Source organism: Stigmatopora nigra, unplaced genomic scaffold, assembly GCF_051989575.1.
Source record: "Stigmatopora nigra isolate UIUO_SnigA unplaced genomic scaffold, RoL_Snig_1.1 HiC_scaffold_24, whole genome shotgun sequence".
Taxonomy (NCBI): domain Eukaryota; kingdom Metazoa; phylum Chordata; class Actinopteri; order Syngnathiformes; family Syngnathidae; genus Stigmatopora; species Stigmatopora nigra.
The window spans coordinates 513,939-531,501 of record NW_027551603.1 but is presented as its reverse complement, the minus strand read 5'-3'; the positions used below and the strand labels follow the sequence as shown (position 1 = coordinate 531,501).

General features: G+C 48.3%; 57 pseudogenes; all 57 read left to right on the top strand.

Annotated features, from left to right (window-relative positions):
* The first annotated feature begins 6,924 nt into the window (after window positions 1-6,924).
* LOC144182743 (5S ribosomal RNA) lies at window positions 6,925-7,043 on the top strand (annotated as a pseudogene).
* Window positions 7,044-7,099: 56 nt separating this feature from the next.
* On the top strand, window positions 7,100-7,218 carry LOC144184617 (5S ribosomal RNA; annotated as a pseudogene).
* A 241-nt stretch (window positions 7,219-7,459) lies between these two features.
* Window positions 7,460-7,578, top strand: LOC144188425 (5S ribosomal RNA; annotated as a pseudogene).
* A 56-nt stretch (window positions 7,579-7,634) lies between these two features.
* On the top strand, window positions 7,635-7,753 carry LOC144187274 (5S ribosomal RNA; annotated as a pseudogene).
* A 56-nt stretch (window positions 7,754-7,809) lies between these two features.
* Window positions 7,810-7,928, top strand: LOC144189849 (5S ribosomal RNA; annotated as a pseudogene).
* Window positions 7,929-7,984: 56 nt separating this feature from the next.
* LOC144185956 (5S ribosomal RNA) lies at window positions 7,985-8,103 on the top strand (annotated as a pseudogene).
* A 56-nt stretch (window positions 8,104-8,159) lies between these two features.
* LOC144182645 (5S ribosomal RNA) lies at window positions 8,160-8,288 on the top strand (annotated as a pseudogene).
* A 56-nt stretch (window positions 8,289-8,344) lies between these two features.
* LOC144191521 (5S ribosomal RNA) lies at window positions 8,345-8,463 on the top strand (annotated as a pseudogene).
* Window positions 8,464-8,519: 56 nt separating this feature from the next.
* LOC144188407 (5S ribosomal RNA) lies at window positions 8,520-8,638 on the top strand (annotated as a pseudogene).
* Window positions 8,639-8,694: 56 nt separating this feature from the next.
* Window positions 8,695-8,813, top strand: LOC144189342 (5S ribosomal RNA; annotated as a pseudogene).
* Window positions 8,814-8,869: 56 nt separating this feature from the next.
* LOC144187489 (5S ribosomal RNA) lies at window positions 8,870-8,988 on the top strand (annotated as a pseudogene).
* A 56-nt stretch (window positions 8,989-9,044) lies between these two features.
* Window positions 9,045-9,173, top strand: LOC144184011 (5S ribosomal RNA; annotated as a pseudogene).
* Window positions 9,174-9,229: 56 nt separating this feature from the next.
* Window positions 9,230-9,348, top strand: LOC144187488 (5S ribosomal RNA; annotated as a pseudogene).
* Window positions 9,349-9,588: 240 nt separating this feature from the next.
* LOC144187487 (5S ribosomal RNA) lies at window positions 9,589-9,707 on the top strand (annotated as a pseudogene).
* Window positions 9,708-9,763: 56 nt separating this feature from the next.
* LOC144184010 (5S ribosomal RNA) lies at window positions 9,764-9,892 on the top strand (annotated as a pseudogene).
* A 56-nt stretch (window positions 9,893-9,948) lies between these two features.
* LOC144187486 (5S ribosomal RNA) lies at window positions 9,949-10,067 on the top strand (annotated as a pseudogene).
* A 56-nt stretch (window positions 10,068-10,123) lies between these two features.
* LOC144182629 (5S ribosomal RNA) lies at window positions 10,124-10,242 on the top strand (annotated as a pseudogene).
* A 56-nt stretch (window positions 10,243-10,298) lies between these two features.
* On the top strand, window positions 10,299-10,427 carry LOC144182784 (5S ribosomal RNA; annotated as a pseudogene).
* Window positions 10,428-10,483: 56 nt separating this feature from the next.
* Window positions 10,484-10,602, top strand: LOC144189329 (5S ribosomal RNA; annotated as a pseudogene).
* A 56-nt stretch (window positions 10,603-10,658) lies between these two features.
* On the top strand, window positions 10,659-10,777 carry LOC144186910 (5S ribosomal RNA; annotated as a pseudogene).
* A 56-nt stretch (window positions 10,778-10,833) lies between these two features.
* LOC144191240 (5S ribosomal RNA) lies at window positions 10,834-10,952 on the top strand (annotated as a pseudogene).
* Window positions 10,953-11,008: 56 nt separating this feature from the next.
* On the top strand, window positions 11,009-11,127 carry LOC144188697 (5S ribosomal RNA; annotated as a pseudogene).
* Window positions 11,128-11,183: 56 nt separating this feature from the next.
* Window positions 11,184-11,312, top strand: LOC144183814 (5S ribosomal RNA; annotated as a pseudogene).
* A 56-nt stretch (window positions 11,313-11,368) lies between these two features.
* LOC144191704 (5S ribosomal RNA) lies at window positions 11,369-11,487 on the top strand (annotated as a pseudogene).
* Window positions 11,488-11,543: 56 nt separating this feature from the next.
* On the top strand, window positions 11,544-11,662 carry LOC144191872 (5S ribosomal RNA; annotated as a pseudogene).
* A 56-nt stretch (window positions 11,663-11,718) lies between these two features.
* On the top strand, window positions 11,719-11,837 carry LOC144190558 (5S ribosomal RNA; annotated as a pseudogene).
* A 56-nt stretch (window positions 11,838-11,893) lies between these two features.
* Window positions 11,894-12,012, top strand: LOC144184400 (5S ribosomal RNA; annotated as a pseudogene).
* A 56-nt stretch (window positions 12,013-12,068) lies between these two features.
* LOC144182429 (5S ribosomal RNA) lies at window positions 12,069-12,187 on the top strand (annotated as a pseudogene).
* Window positions 12,188-12,243: 56 nt separating this feature from the next.
* Window positions 12,244-12,372, top strand: LOC144185662 (5S ribosomal RNA; annotated as a pseudogene).
* A 56-nt stretch (window positions 12,373-12,428) lies between these two features.
* Window positions 12,429-12,557, top strand: LOC144184316 (5S ribosomal RNA; annotated as a pseudogene).
* Window positions 12,558-12,613: 56 nt separating this feature from the next.
* LOC144185490 (5S ribosomal RNA) lies at window positions 12,614-12,732 on the top strand (annotated as a pseudogene).
* A 56-nt stretch (window positions 12,733-12,788) lies between these two features.
* LOC144188221 (5S ribosomal RNA) lies at window positions 12,789-12,907 on the top strand (annotated as a pseudogene).
* Window positions 12,908-12,963: 56 nt separating this feature from the next.
* Window positions 12,964-13,092, top strand: LOC144186233 (5S ribosomal RNA; annotated as a pseudogene).
* Window positions 13,093-13,148: 56 nt separating this feature from the next.
* LOC144186771 (5S ribosomal RNA) lies at window positions 13,149-13,267 on the top strand (annotated as a pseudogene).
* A 56-nt stretch (window positions 13,268-13,323) lies between these two features.
* On the top strand, window positions 13,324-13,442 carry LOC144188116 (5S ribosomal RNA; annotated as a pseudogene).
* A 56-nt stretch (window positions 13,443-13,498) lies between these two features.
* Window positions 13,499-13,627, top strand: LOC144184956 (5S ribosomal RNA; annotated as a pseudogene).
* A 56-nt stretch (window positions 13,628-13,683) lies between these two features.
* Window positions 13,684-13,802, top strand: LOC144190628 (5S ribosomal RNA; annotated as a pseudogene).
* A 56-nt stretch (window positions 13,803-13,858) lies between these two features.
* On the top strand, window positions 13,859-13,977 carry LOC144189382 (5S ribosomal RNA; annotated as a pseudogene).
* Window positions 13,978-14,033: 56 nt separating this feature from the next.
* On the top strand, window positions 14,034-14,152 carry LOC144182638 (5S ribosomal RNA; annotated as a pseudogene).
* Window positions 14,153-14,208: 56 nt separating this feature from the next.
* On the top strand, window positions 14,209-14,337 carry LOC144184914 (5S ribosomal RNA; annotated as a pseudogene).
* Window positions 14,338-14,393: 56 nt separating this feature from the next.
* On the top strand, window positions 14,394-14,512 carry LOC144182033 (5S ribosomal RNA; annotated as a pseudogene).
* Window positions 14,513-14,568: 56 nt separating this feature from the next.
* Window positions 14,569-14,687, top strand: LOC144183177 (5S ribosomal RNA; annotated as a pseudogene).
* A 221-nt stretch (window positions 14,688-14,908) lies between these two features.
* LOC144183675 (5S ribosomal RNA) lies at window positions 14,909-15,027 on the top strand (annotated as a pseudogene).
* A 56-nt stretch (window positions 15,028-15,083) lies between these two features.
* LOC144185379 (5S ribosomal RNA) lies at window positions 15,084-15,202 on the top strand (annotated as a pseudogene).
* A 56-nt stretch (window positions 15,203-15,258) lies between these two features.
* Window positions 15,259-15,378, top strand: LOC144191323 (5S ribosomal RNA; annotated as a pseudogene).
* A 56-nt stretch (window positions 15,379-15,434) lies between these two features.
* LOC144187233 (5S ribosomal RNA) lies at window positions 15,435-15,563 on the top strand (annotated as a pseudogene).
* Window positions 15,564-15,619: 56 nt separating this feature from the next.
* LOC144184750 (5S ribosomal RNA) lies at window positions 15,620-15,748 on the top strand (annotated as a pseudogene).
* A 56-nt stretch (window positions 15,749-15,804) lies between these two features.
* Window positions 15,805-15,933, top strand: LOC144182478 (5S ribosomal RNA; annotated as a pseudogene).
* Window positions 15,934-15,989: 56 nt separating this feature from the next.
* On the top strand, window positions 15,990-16,118 carry LOC144186894 (5S ribosomal RNA; annotated as a pseudogene).
* Window positions 16,119-16,174: 56 nt separating this feature from the next.
* On the top strand, window positions 16,175-16,293 carry LOC144184330 (5S ribosomal RNA; annotated as a pseudogene).
* A 56-nt stretch (window positions 16,294-16,349) lies between these two features.
* LOC144184814 (5S ribosomal RNA) lies at window positions 16,350-16,466 on the top strand (annotated as a pseudogene).
* Window positions 16,467-16,522: 56 nt separating this feature from the next.
* On the top strand, window positions 16,523-16,641 carry LOC144185709 (5S ribosomal RNA; annotated as a pseudogene).
* A 56-nt stretch (window positions 16,642-16,697) lies between these two features.
* LOC144185311 (5S ribosomal RNA) lies at window positions 16,698-16,816 on the top strand (annotated as a pseudogene).
* A 56-nt stretch (window positions 16,817-16,872) lies between these two features.
* On the top strand, window positions 16,873-16,991 carry LOC144189318 (5S ribosomal RNA; annotated as a pseudogene).
* Window positions 16,992-17,047: 56 nt separating this feature from the next.
* Window positions 17,048-17,166, top strand: LOC144191258 (5S ribosomal RNA; annotated as a pseudogene).
* Window positions 17,167-17,222: 56 nt separating this feature from the next.
* Window positions 17,223-17,341, top strand: LOC144187412 (5S ribosomal RNA; annotated as a pseudogene).
* A 56-nt stretch (window positions 17,342-17,397) lies between these two features.
* LOC144188328 (5S ribosomal RNA) lies at window positions 17,398-17,516 on the top strand (annotated as a pseudogene).
* Window positions 17,517-17,563: the final 47 nt, after the last annotated feature.

Genomic DNA, 17,563 nt, shown 5'->3' with positions numbered 1-17,563 from the left:
AATTAAATGTCAATAATTGAATAAGATGTCTTCCTGCAGTTATTGATAATTATGGACGAAGGTAATTATTAATGAACCTGACATTTTGGTCCTTCTGAGCCATGGAGGTCAATATACCGGAGCGAGAACCCAGGCGCTGCTGTTCGACATCTGGTAAGTGACCGTGCGCACGGCGTCTTCAAAACCCTTGGTGGGCCGGAGTTTTTCGACGGGGGCGCCTGGATTCTCGGCGGTTGAAGACTTTTCCTGCTGGAGGGAGACATCTGATGGATCTCGGGTAAGTCCACATTAATGTCTGCATGTTGTGAAGGTGTTTCCAAATGCGTTAAAGGGACATTGTATGTGAGGTCCATTGTTGGGCTGGTTTCGCGTCCTGGGTGACGGCGATAAAACCCTGTGTTTATACTAGTCAATGGCAGGTACGGTGGGGCACTTTGCTGGAAAGTGTCCTGTGTCTCAGGGGTAGGCACGAATATATTGTACTAGAGATACAATATTGGGGCCGGGGAGTGTCCTGTGTCTAAAGGGTAGGCACGAATATACGTTGTATGGTGTTTGTGTGGTTTCTGCAGTAAAATTAGGAAAGGCCTAGGAGATACAGTCGATACAGTCGAATAGATAATAATAATATTAATAATAATAATAAATAATAGAGTTAACTGTGTGAGGCACACGAACTCACTACAAAAAATAAAAGTAAAATATGGGAAACACGTGTTGTAAGGCGGGTTTGGATGACGATCCAAAAAATACGTCTAACTTGTAAGGATTGGAAAAAATTGGAAAGACAAAGCGCTTTAAAAATATTACACAGCTATATTTATGGATAAATAAATATGGGTTTGCTGGCCAGCTTAAAATGCATAGAATGCAGGATAATATATGCACTAATGCATAGAGGTAATATACATATATAAATAATATGTGAGTGGATGAAAGTGTAACAGCTTGTTCCACAGACACTAATGGCAAAATAAGGCCGGGGAGAAGTTAAAAATACTATTTTGGGAAAATAGTGGGGGCTCCCTCGGATAACGGGGATATATTTAAGACCGTGGCTGCGGGAAAGTACTGTTTGGTAAGGAAAAAATAGCGGGGCCTCCTCGGCTGACGGGGAAAATATTTACCGAGATAGGTGACGGGCGCGGAGGAAGTTTAACAAAAATAAAGGGAGCTAGAAAATTAATGGGGACACTGGTATTTGATTTGGTTAATCCGGGTATGACGTTTTGTGATTACAATAAATTGGGTTTTTTTTGTGATGCTTGGGCTTGTATAACAACAATTAGAATGGTTATTTCCAAGTGCGGGTGGTGCTTTGTTAATATAACCTATATGTACTGTCAATTTACAGCAATGTGATGGCTTATTGCAGCTTGGTTTTTGATCCCGTCCGCTAACGGGAAGATGGTGTTTAAAAAGACAAAAGAATATATACAAAATGATCATTTAAATTTTAGCAGGGAATGTCACCTGTGTTTTTATTATGCTCTAGACTTGCCAAAAAATGTGTCAACTGCGGGGGAAGCGTTTCTGGTGCAGCGGCTGCTGATTAGATGGGAGTGAAACATGTGGGCCGCGGGGCAGACGATTTAACTGTGTTGGGCTTTCGGGAGCGTTCGGACCGTGTAAACAACTAAAATTTTGTGATCCCTTCCGTGAAGACATTATAATAATAATAATTGGCCTTGGGGGTGCTGAAGCAAACTTGAGGGCAGAAAATGGGTTTTTGCCATATTGTTGTGCTTGCAGCATACATATTCTGGATATATGGGGTCTTGGAAAAATATTGTGATGTAGTTGAATATCGGAAGAGGGGTTAATTTGACGTTTTAATGGTTGTCTTCTCTAAAAAGCGTTGTATTTGGGCACAGGGAAAAAGCTGGTTTGTAAACATAAGATAACAATGCTGTTTTCGCAGCAAGAGTGGAGGTCATAGTTAACGGCTAATTGCGTTTTCTGTTTGGACTTTTCAGAATAAGAACAATACATGGTCTGCAAGAAATGCAAGGTTATGCGGATGCTTTCGCATTGATATTTTGGGTTTTAAAATGAAATGTATTAAGAGGATAGAAAATCTGTTTAGTAAAAGGTTGATTTGGTAAAAAGCTTTGGATTTGGGAAATAGACCAAAATAGTCATTTTTGAGCAATTGTGGATTTCAAAGGGCTCTTAGTTAAAGGAAACTAGCTTTTGGAGGATAAAATAATATTAATACTATTTCAGAATTTTTTGATTATTCAAAATACTTTAATCCAGGAGGTTGGCTGTTTAAAAGAAAAAAAGGCCAGGATGACAAAATTTACAAAATTATGGTATATTGGTGACGATAAGGTTTTTAAAACATTAAAGTTTGTAATTAGGAATTGTCTAACAAAAGGTTGATTTCTCTAATTTAATTGTTGTAGATTTTTGTTTTGGTAACAGGCTATGGGAAATGACTCTTGTCTTAAGTAAACATCATATGAGGTGATTTACAAAGTATAGTAGGTATTGAATTATTTGGCTGTTAACGACATCAGATGGGAAATTTACAATGCAATAGTGGCATGATAAAATTCATGGCATTCATCCAAATAATTAGGTGAATTGTAAATAAAATAATTGGTTTAGGATGAGCATATTTTCCCTAAGAATGGAGTAACATGGAATGTTTTTCAAAGTGCACTTGAAAGAACATTGTCTGTTGTCCTGGCGGGAGGAAATATGCTTTGTCACAGGTCATATTGGTGACTTTAAGGATATTACGGATTGGATAAGCATTGGTCAATTGATACAACCAAATAACGTTGCTTTTTACTGCTTTAAGGGCATGCAAATTGGTGAGAACTTTAGCAACGATGGGGTTAATACGCCTGAATGTTACAGTGATAACGAGTGGCAATAACAAGCTTAGATAAGGGAGGGAAAGGAGAAATTCTCCAAATTCCAGAATCTGGCTTAGAAACAGGTTATGTTAGTCGTTTTGGGTTTTTGACAGGATGTGGTAGTACATTAATTCTGGGAAATTTTGGGAAATTGGGGACCCCATATCTAAAACAAGTAGGCGTCATGTTGTATAAATTAGGCGTGGATGAATTTGTTTTACAAATGGGGGAGATTATCTTATCACCTGAAACAAGTAGAAACAAAATTGGATGGCCGCATTAAAAGGTGATTGGCATGCTATTAGAGGAAATTGGGATTTTCCAAAAACCTGACAGGGGGCCATTAGGTCATGGCGGCTGTGAAAATAAAAACCTTAGATGTGAAACTATTGCCACCTCAATTCGGGGAACAAACAGCTAAACTGATAGCATTAAAGAGGATATAACTTTGTGTGAAACTTGAAGGAAATTTTTTACAAACGGTTAAAATGCTAGAGTGGGGGTGTGTATATTAAAGGATCTACTAATGAATGCGGGGTGGATCCAGACTTTCCGGAATGTGGGGTATTCATGGCGTCCTCGAGAATTTGTGGATTTTCTCCGGGTACTCCAGTTTACTCCCACAAAATGAAATTATGGATGCTAGACTGGTTGAACACACTAAATTCTTTTTTTTATGAGTGTGAGCGTGAATGATAGTTTGTCTTTTTGTGTTTTTTGATTGGCAGACCACCGAGACATAATCTATCAATAAAAGATCAATAAAGAAAATAATTTGGGCTTGAGTCAAGGGAAGACCTATGTCTCGACAAGGGGGAGGTGGCCTTGCTACAACGGCACTACAAGGCTTAGGGTTTAAATCTATATGCATGCCCACATATCCATTTCAAAAAAATACATATAGATTTTATTTTATTTTATTAGATCATATGGATATCATTCCACGATATGGAATTCCAGAAACTATTTATAGTGATAATGGCTCCCATTTTGTTAATATAATAGTTGTCTACCATCCACAATTGGCGGACCTTATATGAAGTCCTGTTTGGTAGACCTTACAAATTGTTATTATTCACCACACAATGACAATTGGATGATGAGGCGAATCTATCAGAGAAAAAAAAACGCACACACCAAATTTAGACTATCAGAGGGAGATTTTGCTTCTTAACAGGAAACGGACGAAGCGACGGTGATTCTTGAAGACTGGATGCTGATAAGCAGCATAAAAGAAGAAACATCGGAGCAACGCAAAGTGGGAGGGTCCTTGTTACTGAAAGGGGACACGGATGCACCTTTCCCACAGTAAGAAGGTTGTCTAAATTGAAACGTTTCAAGAGGAAAACTCCCTAAACAAAGACAAAAAGTCATGTTGAAAACAATTATTGCTTTTGGGGCAATGAGATTAATGATGATTGTGATTCTATTCCTTTCCACAGTAGGGTTGTTTTCTCCAGTTGGAGAAAAAGGCGGAGGCGTTTCAATTGAGGATACACCTTCTTACGGGAGGGTAAACCGAGAAACATACACATTTACATTTAATTAACATTACCTACTAAATCAAATTTCCAAAATGAAAATATATATTTGGACTCGGCGACGTCCCGGTTGCCATACAAAGGGGCAATCTATGGTGGGAAATATGTGTGGTACATTAACAGCAAAAAATTGAAGATTGGGAAAAGCCTTGTTGCAGAAATTGGTCAAGATTGGAAAGCTTGGACTGACATATTAACCTGTGAAAATGTATTTCTGAAACAGGGATTTCCCAAACGGGGGATAATTGGGCGCTGTTAATGGAGTGTAAAGAGGACAAGCACTAGGTGGAGCTACTTTGGTAAAAGGGTGGTCTCAATTGAAACATTGAGGGGACGGGTAAAATAAACTTTCTGACTTAATAAAATACGGGAAACACCAATATTAATTGAAAAGATTATTGCTCAGCAAGCAATACCATAAAACTATAGGGAACTCTTTTATATTGGGTTTGACGTCTCCATATAGTTTCAATTGAGACTAAACCATCTTACAAAAGATTAGGATAACCTACCAGACAAGGGAAAAAACGATGGGGTCTAACAACTCCCTCAATCACCATTCTTTTGGGGAAAAGTGTTTTTACAAATGAAAAAACGTGTCCTACTTGGCAAGAAAAAAAAAAAATATTGAAGCAGTGTTTATCCTGTTACGCAGTAAATAGGAAGTCAATTTTTCCACTGTTTAATCATTTTACCTGCTTAAACCTTACAGGGCATGGTCTGAAGCTGGGGGCGATAAATGACGTGGTGTACCGGCGTTCTAAAACAAACTACACCCCTGATACCACGTTCTGGCCTATGGTGGCGGGGTGGTAGATAAATTATACGACTCCTGCCGAAACGCGGCAGGACTAGGTACTTTGGTCTCACTGCTCTTACCGATGTCTGTTTTTCCATCCACAGTGGAGGAGATACAATTGGCGGCTCATAATTCGGCTGAAGGGTCGACCCTCCCGACATCGTCGAGAGGCATGGAGGGAAGGAGATCCAACATACATTGATGCGATTGGCATCCCCTGGGGCGTACCAGATGAGTATAAGCTGGCTAATCAGATCGCAGCAGGTTGGGAGTCTATCTTCCTTCTAATCACCCCAAACAAAAATGTGGATAGAATAAATTACTTACATTACAATGTTCAAAACTTGGAAATTATACTGAACAGGGATTTGTGGCCATGAAGGAACAACTGGCAGCTACCAGTCTGATGGCGTTCCAGAATCGCATAGCGGTGGATATGATCCTTGAAACAGGGGGCGTGTGTGCAATGTTTGGAAAACAATGTTGCACCTTCATACCGAACAACGCGTCACCCAGTGGATCTCTCACCAGGGCCATTACTGGCCTGCAAACACTGAACCGCAATATGCAAGAGCACTCTGGAGTAGATACGTCCGCATTGTCAGATTGGTGGGATAAGACCTTTGGAAAATCTAAAGATTTGGCTACATCCTTCGTGGTTACTATAGGCACAATTACCGCTATCCTAACATTGTGTGGGTGATGTAGTATCCCCTGTTTGCGCTCCTTGCTAAGCCGACTTATAACTACTGCAATTGCCCCTACAAATTCTAAAGTACATGAGTTGTATCTTATGGGACGGTTTGGGGAAAGCAGTGAGGTCCAGGAGTACGGTAAATCCGAGGACCAATTGGACGAATATAATTATGTTTTTTCTCTTTCAGACCAGCCATGGGAGTAAGGAGTAGGCGGGAAAAATCACAGTCACCCGACATTACCATTTAGTGATTACTAAGAAATGACTAATAACATACATATTATAAAAACGGGGGAATGTTGGGTTTGTTCTGTTTTACTATTATAATAGTTATATTAATTCATTTCTTTATTAAATCATTCTCTTTCTTTTCTCTGTATGAATTCATTACTTTGTTAAATCATTCTCTTTCTGTTTTTCAAAAGTGTTGAGGTCACACCAAGTCATCTTTAACCGGGACAGCCTGTTCCAGGATGGTTATACAAACAATCCACCCAATCTGGGTCCTTGAGATTTGGTGGGCCCTTGGTGACGAGGACAGGGCTATTCGGACAATAACAAGAATATTGTTATCGTTATGTAACCGTACACTTCGGGTTTTTCTGTATGTAACGATTATATGATTATGATTATATTATATGATTCTTAGGTCAAGGAGGTTGTATAATTACTCTAATCTACATGTTGTTAGGTCTAGTCCCTGTTTTTGTTATTAGTAAAATACTTTGATTGTTATTGTAGTCCCAGATGTTGTTTTTACTCATACGTGATGGAATGATCAACAACTCTGTAACTTGTGACCATAAGAATGGGACGAAAACGTCTATTCGGGAAGACGTTCGGAAGTTGTAAGGTGACACTTGCTGTAACGCTCCCCTCCGGAGGCTTTTATCTGTTGTATCCATTTCTATTTAATTAAATGTCAATAATTGAATAAGATGTCTTCCTGCAGTTATTGATAATTACGGACAAAGGTAATTATTAATGAACCTGACAGTGTCCATCTGCTAGTGCAGTACCGCTCACGGCCATACCACCCTGAAAAGGCCCGATCTCGTGCGATCTCGGAATCCAAGCATGGTTCGGCCTGGTTAGCACCTGATTGGGAGACCGCTTGGGAATACCAGGTGCTGTGAGAACCATGCCCCGCATCTTTTTCGACATTTCATGGGTGTCCATCTGCATGAACAGTACTGCTCACAGCCATACCACCCTGAAAAGGCCTGATCTCGCCCGATCTCGGAAGCCAAGCATGGTTCGGCCTGTTTAGTACCTGTTTGGGAGACCGCTTGGGAATACCAGGTGCTGTGAGAACCATGCCCCGCATCTTTTTCGACATTTCATGGGTGTCCATCTGCAAGAGCAGTACCACTCACGGCCATACCACCCTGAAAAGGCCCGATCTCGTCCGATCTCGTCCGATCTTGGAAGCCAAGCATGATTTGGCCTGGTTAGTATCTGATTGGGAGACCGCTTAGGAATACCAGGTTCTGTGAGAACCATGCCCCGCATCTTTTTCGACATTTCATGGGTGTCCATCTGCAAGAGCAGTATTGCTCACGGCCATACCACCCTGAAAAGGCCCGATCTCGTCCGATCTCGGAAGCCAAGCATAGTTCGGCCTGGTTAGTACCTGATTGGGAGACCGCTTGGGAATACCAGGTGCTGTGAGCATCATACCCCGCATCTTTTTCGACATTTCATGGGTGTCCATCTGCAATAGCGGTACCGCTCGCGGCCATACCACCCTGAAAAGGCCCGATCTCGTCCGATCTCGGAAGCCAAGCATGGTTCGGCCTGGTTAGTACCTGATTGGGAGACCGCTTGGGAATACCAGGTGCTGTGAGCATCATACCCCGCATCTTTTTCGACATTTCATGGGTGTCCATCTGCATGAGCAGTACCGCTCACGGCCATACCACCCTGAAAAGGTCCGATCTCGTCCGATCTCGGAAGCCAAGCATGGTTCGGCCTGTTTAGTACCTGATTGGGAGACCGCTTGGGAATACCAGGTGCTGTGAGCATCATACCCCGCATCTTTTTCGACATTTCATGGGTGTCCATCTGCTAGTGCAGTACCGCTCACGGCCATACCACCCTGAAAAGGCCCTATCTCGTCCGATTTCTGCAGCCAAGCATGGTTCGGCCTGGTTAGTACCTGATTGGGAGACCGCTTGGGAATACCAGGTGCTGTGAGCATCATACCCCGCATCTTTTTCGACATTTAATGGGTGTCCATCTGCAAGAGCAGTACCGCTCACGGCCATACCACCCTGATAAGGCCCGATCTCGCCCGATCTCGTCCGATCTCGGCAGCCAAGCATGGTTCGGCCTGGTTAGTACCTGATTGGGAGACCGCTTGGGAATACCAGGTGCTGTGAGCATCATACCCCGCATCTTTTTCGACATTTCATGGGTGTCCATCTGCATGAAGAGTACCGCTCACGGCCATACCACCCTGATAAGGCCCAATCTCGTCCGATCTCGGCAGCCAAGCATGGTTCGGCCTGGTTAGTACCTGATTGGGAGACCGCTTGGGAATACCAGGTGCTGTGAGCATCATACCCCGCATCTTTTTCGACATTTCATGGGTGTCCATCTGCAAGAGCAGTACCGCTCACGGCCATACCACCCTGAAAAGGCCCGATCTCGTCCGATCTCGGAAGCCAAGCAAGATTCGGCCTGGTTAGTACCTGATTGGGAGACCGCTTGGGAATACCAGGTGCTGTGAGCATCATACCCCGCATCTTTTTCGACATTTCATGGGTGTCCATCTGCAAGAGAAGTACCGCTCACGGCCATACCACCCTGAAAAGGCCCGATCTCGTCCGATCTCGGAAGCCAAGCATGGTTCGGCCTGGTTAGTACCTGATTGGGAGACCGCTTGGGAATACCAGGTGCTGTGAGCATCATACCCCGCATCTTTTTCGACATTTCATGGGTGTCCATCTGTAAAAGCAGTACCGCTCACGGCCATACCACCCTGAAAAGGCCCGATCTCGTCCGATCTCGGAAGCCAAGCATGGTTCGGCCTGTTTAGTACCTGATTGGGAGACCGCTTGGGAATACCAGGTGCTGTGAGCATCATACCCCGCATCTTTTTCGACATTTCATGGGTGTCCATCTGCAAGAGCAGTACCGCTCACGGCCATATCACCCTGAAAAGGCCCGATCTCGCCCGATCTCGTCCGATCTCGGCAGCCAAGCATGGTACGGCCTGGTTAGTACCTGATTGGGAGACCGCTTGGGAATACCAGGTGCTGTGAGCATCATACCCCGCATCTTTTTCGACATTTCATGGGTGTCCATCTGCAAGAGCAGTACCGCTCACGGCCATACCACCCTGAAAAGGCCCGATCTCGTCCGATCTCGGAAGCCAAGCATGGTTCGGCCTGTTTAGTACCTGATTGGGAGACCGCTTGGGAATACCAGGTGCTGTGAGCATCATACCCCGCATCTTTTTCGACATTTCATGGGTGTCCATCTGCAAGAGCAGTACCACTCACGGCCATACCACCCTGAAAAGGCCCGATCTCGTCCGGTCTCGTCCGATCTCGGAAGCCAAGCATGGTTCGGCCTCGTTAGTATCTGATTGGGAGACCGCTTGGGAGTACCAGGTGCTGTGAGCATCATACCCCGCATCTTTTTCGACATTTCATGGGTGTCCATCTGCAAGAGAGTACTGCTCACGGCCATACCACCCTGAAAAGGCCCGATCTCGTCCGATCTCGGAAGCCAAGCATGGTTCGGCCTGTTTAGTACCTGATTGGGAGACCGCTTGGGAATACCAGGTGCTGTGAGCATCATACCCCGCATCTTTTTCGACATTTCATGGGTGTCCATCTGCAAGAGCAGTACCGCTCACGGCCATATCACCCTGAAAAGGCCCGATCTCGCCCGATCTCGTCCGATCTCGGCAGCCAAGCATGGTACGGCCTGGTTAGTACCTGATTGGGAGACCGCTTGGGAATACCAGGTGCTGTGAGCATCATACCCCGCATCTTTTTCGACATTTCATGGGTGTCCATCTGCAAGAGCAGTACCGCTCACGGCCATACCACCCTGAAAAGGCCCGATCTCGTCCGATCTCGGAAGCCAAGCATGGTTCGGCCTGTTTAGTACCTGATTGGGAGACCGCTTGGGAATACCAGGTGCTGTGAGCATCATACCCCGCATCTTTTTCGACATTTCATGGGTGTCCATCTGCAAGAGCAGTACCGCTCAAGGCCATACCACCCTGAAAAGGCCCGATCTCGTCCGATCTCGGAAGCCAAGCATGGTTCGGCCTGGTTAGTACCTGATTGGGAGACCGCTTGGGAATACCAGGTCCTGTGAGCATCATACCCCGCATCTTTTTCGACATTTCATGGGTGTCCATCTGCAAGAGCAGTACCGCTCACGGCCATACCACCCTGAAAAGGCCCGATCTCGTCCGATCTCGTCCGATCTCGGAAGCCAAGCATGGTTCGGCCTGTTTAGTACCTGAATGGGAGACCGCTTGGGAATACCAGGTGCTGTGAGCGTCATACCCCGCATCTTTTTCGACATTTCATGGGTGTCCATCTGCATGCGCAGTACCGCTCACGGCCATACCACCCTGAAAAGGCCCGATCTCGTCCGATCTCGGAAGCCAAGCATGGTTCGGCCTGGTTAGTACCTGATTGGGAGACCGCTTGGGAATACCAGGTGCTGTGAGCATCATACCCCGCATCTTTTTCGACATTTCATGGGTGTCCATCTGCAAGAGCAGTACCGCTCATGGCCATACCACCCTGATAAGGCCTGATATCGTCCGATCTCGGCAGCCAAGCATGATTCGGCCAGGTTAGTACCTGAATGGGAGACCGCTTGGGAATACCAGGTGCAGTGAGCATCATACCCCGCATCTTTTTCGACATTTCATGGGTGTCCATCTGCAATAGCAGTACCGCTCACGGCCATACCACCCTGAAAAGGCCCGATCTCGTCCGATCTCGGAAGCCAAGCATCGTTCGGCCTGGTTAGTATCTGATTGGGAGACCGCTTGGGAATACCAGGTGCTGTGAGCATCATACCCCGCATCTTTTTCGACATTTCATGGGTGTCCATCTGCAAGAGCAGTACCGCTCACGGCCATACCACCCTGAAAAGGCCCGATCTCGTCCGATCTCGGCAGCCAAGCATGGTTCGGCCTGTTTAGTACCTGATTGGGAGACCGCTTGGGAATACCAGGTGCTGTGAGCATCATACCCCGCATCTTTTTCGACATTTCATGGGTGTCCATCTGCAAAAGCAGTACAACTCACGGCCATACCACCCTGAAAAGGCCCGATCTCGCCCGATCTCGTCCGATCTCGGCAGCCAAGCATGGTTCGGCCTGGTTAGTACCTGATTGGGAGACCGCTTGGGAATACCAGGTGCTGTGAGCATCATACCCCGCATCTTTTTCGACATTTCATGGGTGTCCATCTGCAAGAGCAGTACTGCTCACGGCCATACCACCCTGAAAAGGCCCGATCTTGTCTAATCTCGGAAGCTAAGCATGGTTCGGCCTGGTTAGTACCTGATTGGGAGACCGTTTGGGAATACCAGGTGCTGTGAGCATCATACCCTGCATCTTTTTCGACATTTCATGGGTGTCCATCTGCAAGAGCAGTACCGCTCACGGCCATACCACCCTGAAAAGGCCCGATCTTGTCCGATCTTGGCAGCCAAGCATGGTTTGGCCTGGTTAGTACCTGATTGGGAGACCGCTTGGGAATACCAGGTGCTGTGAGCGTCATGCCCCGCATCTTTTTCGACATTTCATGGGTGTCCATCTGCAGGAGCAGTACCGCTCACGGCCATACCACCCTGAAAAGGCCCGATCTCGTCCGATCTCGAAAGCCAAGCATAGTTCGGCCTGGTTAGTACCTGATTGGGAGACCGCTTGGGAATACCAGGTGCTGTGAGCATCATACCCCGCATCTTTTTCGACATTTCATGGGTGTCCATCTGCAAGAGCAGTACCGCTCACGGCCATACCACCCTGAAAAGGCCCGATATCCTCCGATCTCGGAAGCCAAGCATGGTTCGGCCTGTTTAGTACCTGATTGGGAGACCGCTTGGGAATACCAGGTGCTGTGAGTATCATACCCCGCATCTTTTTCGACATTTCATGGGTGTCCATCTGCAAAAGCAGTACCGCTCACGGCCATACCACCCCGAAAAGGCCCGATCTCGTCCGATCTCGGAAGCCAAGCATGATTCGGCCTGGTTAGTACCTGATTGGGAGACTGCTTGGGAATACCAGGTGCTGTGAGCATCATACCCCGCATCTTTTTCGACATTTCATGGGTGTCCATCTGCAAGTGCAGTACCGCTCACGGCCATACCACCCTGAAAAGGCCCGATCTCGTCCGATCTCGTCCGATCTCGGCAGCCAAGCATCGTTCGGCCTGGTTAGTACCTGATTGGGAGACCGCTTGGGAATACCAGGTGCTGTGAGCATCATACCCTGCAACTTTTTCGACATTTCATGGGTGTCCATCTGCAAGAGCAGTACCGCTCACAGCCATACCACCCTGATAAGGCCCGATCTCGCCCGATCTCGTCCGATCTCGGCAGCCAAGCATGGTTCGGCCTGGTTAGTACCTGATTGGGAAACCGCTTGGGAATACCAGGTGCTGTGAGCATCATACCCCGCATCTTTTTCGACATTTCATGGGTGTCCATCTGCAAGGAGAGTACCGCTCATGGCCATACCACCCTGAAAAGGCCCGATCTCGTCCGATCTCGGAAGCCAAGCATGGTTCGGCCTGGTTAGTACCTGATTGGGAGACCGCTTGGGAATACCAGGTGCTGTGAGCATCATACCCCGCATCTTTTTCGACATTTCATGGGTGTCCATCTGCAAGAGCAGTACCGCTCACGGCCATACCACCCTGAAAAGGCCCGATCTCGTCCGATCTCGGAAGCCAAGCATGGTTCGGTCTGGTTAGTACCTGATTGGGAGACCGCTTGGGAATACCAGGTGCTGTGAGCATCATACCCCGCATCTTTTTCGACATTTCATGGGTGTCCATCTGCAAGAGCAGTACCGCTCACGGCCATACCACCCTGATAAGGCCCGATCTCGCCCGATCTCGTCCGATCTCGGAAGCCGAGCATGGTTCGGCCTGTTTAGTACCTGATTGGGGGACCGCTTGGGAATACCAGGTGCTGTGAGCATCATACCCCGCATCTTTTTCGACATTTCATGGGTGTCCATCTGCAATAGCAGTACCGCTCATGGCCATACCACCCTGAAAAGGCAAAATCTCATCCGATCTCGGAAGCCAAGCATGTTTCGGCCTGGTTAGTACCTGATTGGGAGACCGCTTGGGAATACCAGGTGCTGTGAGCATCTTGCCCCGCATCTTTTTCGACATTTCATGGGTGTCCATCTGCTAGTGCAGTACCGCTCACGGCCATACCACCCTGAAAAGGCCCGATCTCGTCTGATCTCGGAAGCCAAGCATGGTTCGGCCTGTTTAGTACCTGATTGGGAGACCGCTTGGGAATACCAGGTGCTGTGAGCATCATACCCTGCATCTTTTTCGACATTTCATGGGTGTCCATCTGCAAGAGCAGTACCGCTCACTGCCATACCACCCTGAAAAGGCCCGATCTCGTCCGATCTCGTCCGATCTCGGCAGCCAAGCATGGTTCGGCCTGGTTAGTACCTGATTGGGAGACCGCTTGGGAATACCAGGTGCTGTGAGCATCATACCCCGCATCTTTTTCGACATTTCATGGGTGTCCATCTGCTAGTACAGTACCGCTCACGGCCATACCACCCTGAAAAGGCCCGATCTCGTTCGATCTCGGAAGCCAAGCATGGTTCGGCCTGGTCAGTACCTGATTAGGAGACCGCTTGGGAATACCAGGTGCTGTGAGCATCATACCCCGCATCTTTTTCGACATTTCATGGGTGTCCATCTGCTAGCGCAGTACCGCTCACGGCCATACCACCCTGAAAAGGCCCGATCTAGTCCGATCTCGGAAGCCAAGCATGGTTCGGCCTGGTTAGTACCTGATTGGGAGACCGCTTGGGAATACCAGGTGCTGTGAGCATCATACCCCGCATCTTTTTCGACATTTCATGGGTGTCCATCTGCAGGAGCAGTACCGCTCACGGCCATACCACCCTGAAAAGGCCCGATCTCGTCCGATCTCGGAAGCCAAGCATGGTCCGGCCTGGTTAGTACCTGATTGGGAGACCGCTTGGGAATACCAGGTGCTGTGAGCATCATACCCCGCATCTTTTTCGACATTTCATGGGTGTCCATCTGCAAGAGCAGTACCGCTCACGGCCATACCACCCTGATAAGGCCCGATCTCGCCCGCTCTCGTCCGATCTCGGCAGCCAAGCATGGTTCGGCCTGGTTAGTACCTGATTGGGAGACCGCTTGGGAATACCAGGTGCTGTGAGCATCATACCCCGCATCTTTTTCGACATTTCATGGGTGTCCATCTGCTAGTACAGTACCGCTCACGGCCATACCACCCTGAAAAGGCCCGATCTCGTCCGATCTCGGAAGCCAAGTATGGTCCGGCCTGGTCAGTACCTGATTGGGAGACCGCTTGCGAATACCAGGTGCTGTGAGCATCATACCCCGCATCTTTTTCGACATTTCATGGGTGTCCATCTGCAGGAGCAGTACCGCTCACGGCCATACCACCCTGAAAAGGCCCGATCTCGTCCGATCTCGGAAGCCAAGCATGGTTCGGCCTGGTTAGTACCTGGTTGGAAGACCGCTTGGGAATACCAGGTGCTGTGAGCATCATACCCCGCATCTTTTTCGACATTTCATGGGTGTCCATCTGCAAAAGCAGTACCGCTCAAGGCCATACCACCCTGAAAAGGCCCGATCTCGGAAGCCAAGCATGGTCCGGCCTGGTTAGTACCTGATTGGGAGACTGCTTGGGAATACCAGGTTCTGTGAGCATCATACCCTGCATCTTTTTCGACATTTCATTGGTGTCCATCTGCTAGTGCAGTACCGCTCACGGCCATACCACCCTGAAAAGGCCCGATCTCGTCCGATCTCGGCAGCCAAGCATCGTTCGGCCTGTTTAGTACCTGATTGGGAGACCGCTTCGGAATACCAGGTGCTGTGAGCATCATACCCCGCATCTTTTTCGACATTTCATGGGTGTCCATCTGCTAGTGCAGTACCGCTCACGGCCATACCACCCAGAAAAGGCCCGATCTTGTCCGATCTCGGCAGCCAAGCATGGTTCGGCCTGTTTAGTACCTGATTGGGAGACCGCTTCGGAATACCAGGTGCTGTGAGCATCATACCCCGCATCTTTTTCGACATTTCATGGGTGTCCATCTGCTAGTGCAGTACCGCTCACGGCCATACCACCCTGATAAGGCCCGATCTCGTCCGATCTCGGAAGCCAAGCATGGTTTGGGCCTGTTTAGTACCTGATTGGGAGACCGCTTGGGAATACCAGGTTCTGTGAGCATCATACCCCGCATCTTTTTCGACATTTCATGGGTGTCCATCTGCTAGTGCAGTACCGCTCACGGCCATACCACCCTGAAAAGGCCCGATCTCGTCCGATCTCGTCCGATCTCGGCAGCCAAGCATCGTTCGGACTGGTTAGTACCTGATTGGGAGACCGCTTGGGAATACCAGGTGCTGTGAGCATCATACCCTGCATCTTTTTCGACATTTCATGGGTGTCCATCTGCAAGAGCAGTACCGCTCACAGCCATACCACCCTGATAAGGCCCGATCTCGCCCGATCTCGTCCGATTTCGGCAGCCAAGCATGGTTCGGCCTGGTTAGTACTTGATTGGGAGACCGCTTGGGAATACCAGGTGCTGTGAGCATCATACCCCGCATCTTTTTCGACATTTCATGGGTGTCCATCTGCAAGGAGAGTACCGCTCACAGTCATACCACCCTGATAAGGCCCGATCTCGCCCGATCTCGTCCGATCTCGGAAGCCAAGCATGGTTCGGCCTGGTTAGTACCTGATTGGGAGACCGCTTGGGAATACCAGGTGCTGTGAGCATCATACCCCGCATCTTTTTCGACATTTCATGGGTGTCCATCTGCAAGAGCAGTACCGCTCACGGCCATACCACCCTGATAAGGCCCGATCTCGCCCGATCTCGTCCGATCTCGGAAGCCGAGCATGGTTCGGCCTGTTTAGTACCTGATTGGGAGACTGCTTGGGAATACCAGGTGCTGTGAGCATCATACCCCGCATCTTTTTCGACATTTCATGGGTGTCCATCTGCAAGAGCAGTACCGCTCTCGGCCATACCACCCTGAAAAGGCCCGATCTCGTCCGATTTCGGAAGCCAAGCATGGTTCGGCCTGGTTCGTAGCTGATTGGGAGACCGCTTGGGAATACCAGGTGCTGTGAGCATCATACCCCGCATCTTTTTCGACATTTCATGGGTGTCCATCTGGTGGTGCAGTACCGCTCACGGCCATACCACCCTGAAAAGGCCCGATTGTCCGATCTCGGAAGCCAAGCATGGTTAGGCCTGGTTAGTACCTGATTGGGAGACCGCTTGGAAATACCAGGTGCTGTGAGCATCATACCCCGCATCTTTTTCGACATTTAATGGGTGTCCATCTGCAAGAGCAGTACTGCTCACGGCCATACCACCCTGAAAAGGCCCGATCTCGCCCGATCTCGGCAGCCAAGCATGATTCGGCCTGGTTACTACCTGATTGGGAGACCGCTTGGGAATACCAGGTGCTGTGAGTATCATACTCCGCATCTTTTTCGACATTTCATGGGTGTCCATCTGCTAGTGCAGTACCGCTCACGGCCATACCACCCTGAAAAGGCCCGATCTCGTCCGATCTCGGAAGCCAGGCATGGTTCGGACTGGTTAGTACCTGATTGGGAGACCGCTTGGAAATACCAGGTGCTGTGAGCATCATACCCCGCATCTTTTTCGACATTTCATGGGTGTCCATCTGCTAGTGCAGTACCGCTCACGGCCATACCACCCTGAAAAGGCCCGATCTCGTCCGATCTCGGAAGCCAAGCATGGTTCGGCCTGGTTAGTACCTGATTGGGAGACCGCTTGGGAATACCAGGTGCTGTGAGCATCATACCCCGCATCTTTTTCGACATTTAATGGGTGTCCATCTGCAAGAGCAGTACCGCTCACGGCCATACCACCCTGAAAAGGCCCGATCTCGTCCGATCGCGGCAGCCAAGCATGGTTCGGCCTGTTTAGTACCTGAATGGGAGACCGCTTGGGAATACCAGGTGCTGTGAGCATCATACGCCGCATCTTTTTCGACATTTCATGGGTGTCCATCTGCAAGAGCAGTACCGCTCACGGCCATACCACCCTGAAAAGGCCCGATCTCGCCCGATCTCGGAATCCAAGCATGGTTCGGCCTGGTTAGTACCTGATTGGGAGACCGCTTGGGAATACCAGGTGCTGTGAGCATCATACCCTGCATCTTTTTCGACATTTCATGGGTGTCCATCTGCAGGGGCAGTACCGCACACGGCCATACCACCCTGAAAAGGCCCGATCTCGTCCGATCTCGGAAGCCAAGCATGGTTTGGCCTGGTTAGTACCTGGTTGGGAGACTGCTTGGGAATACCAGGTGCTGTGAGCATCATACCCCGCATCTTTTTCGACATTTCATGGGTGTCCATCTGCTAG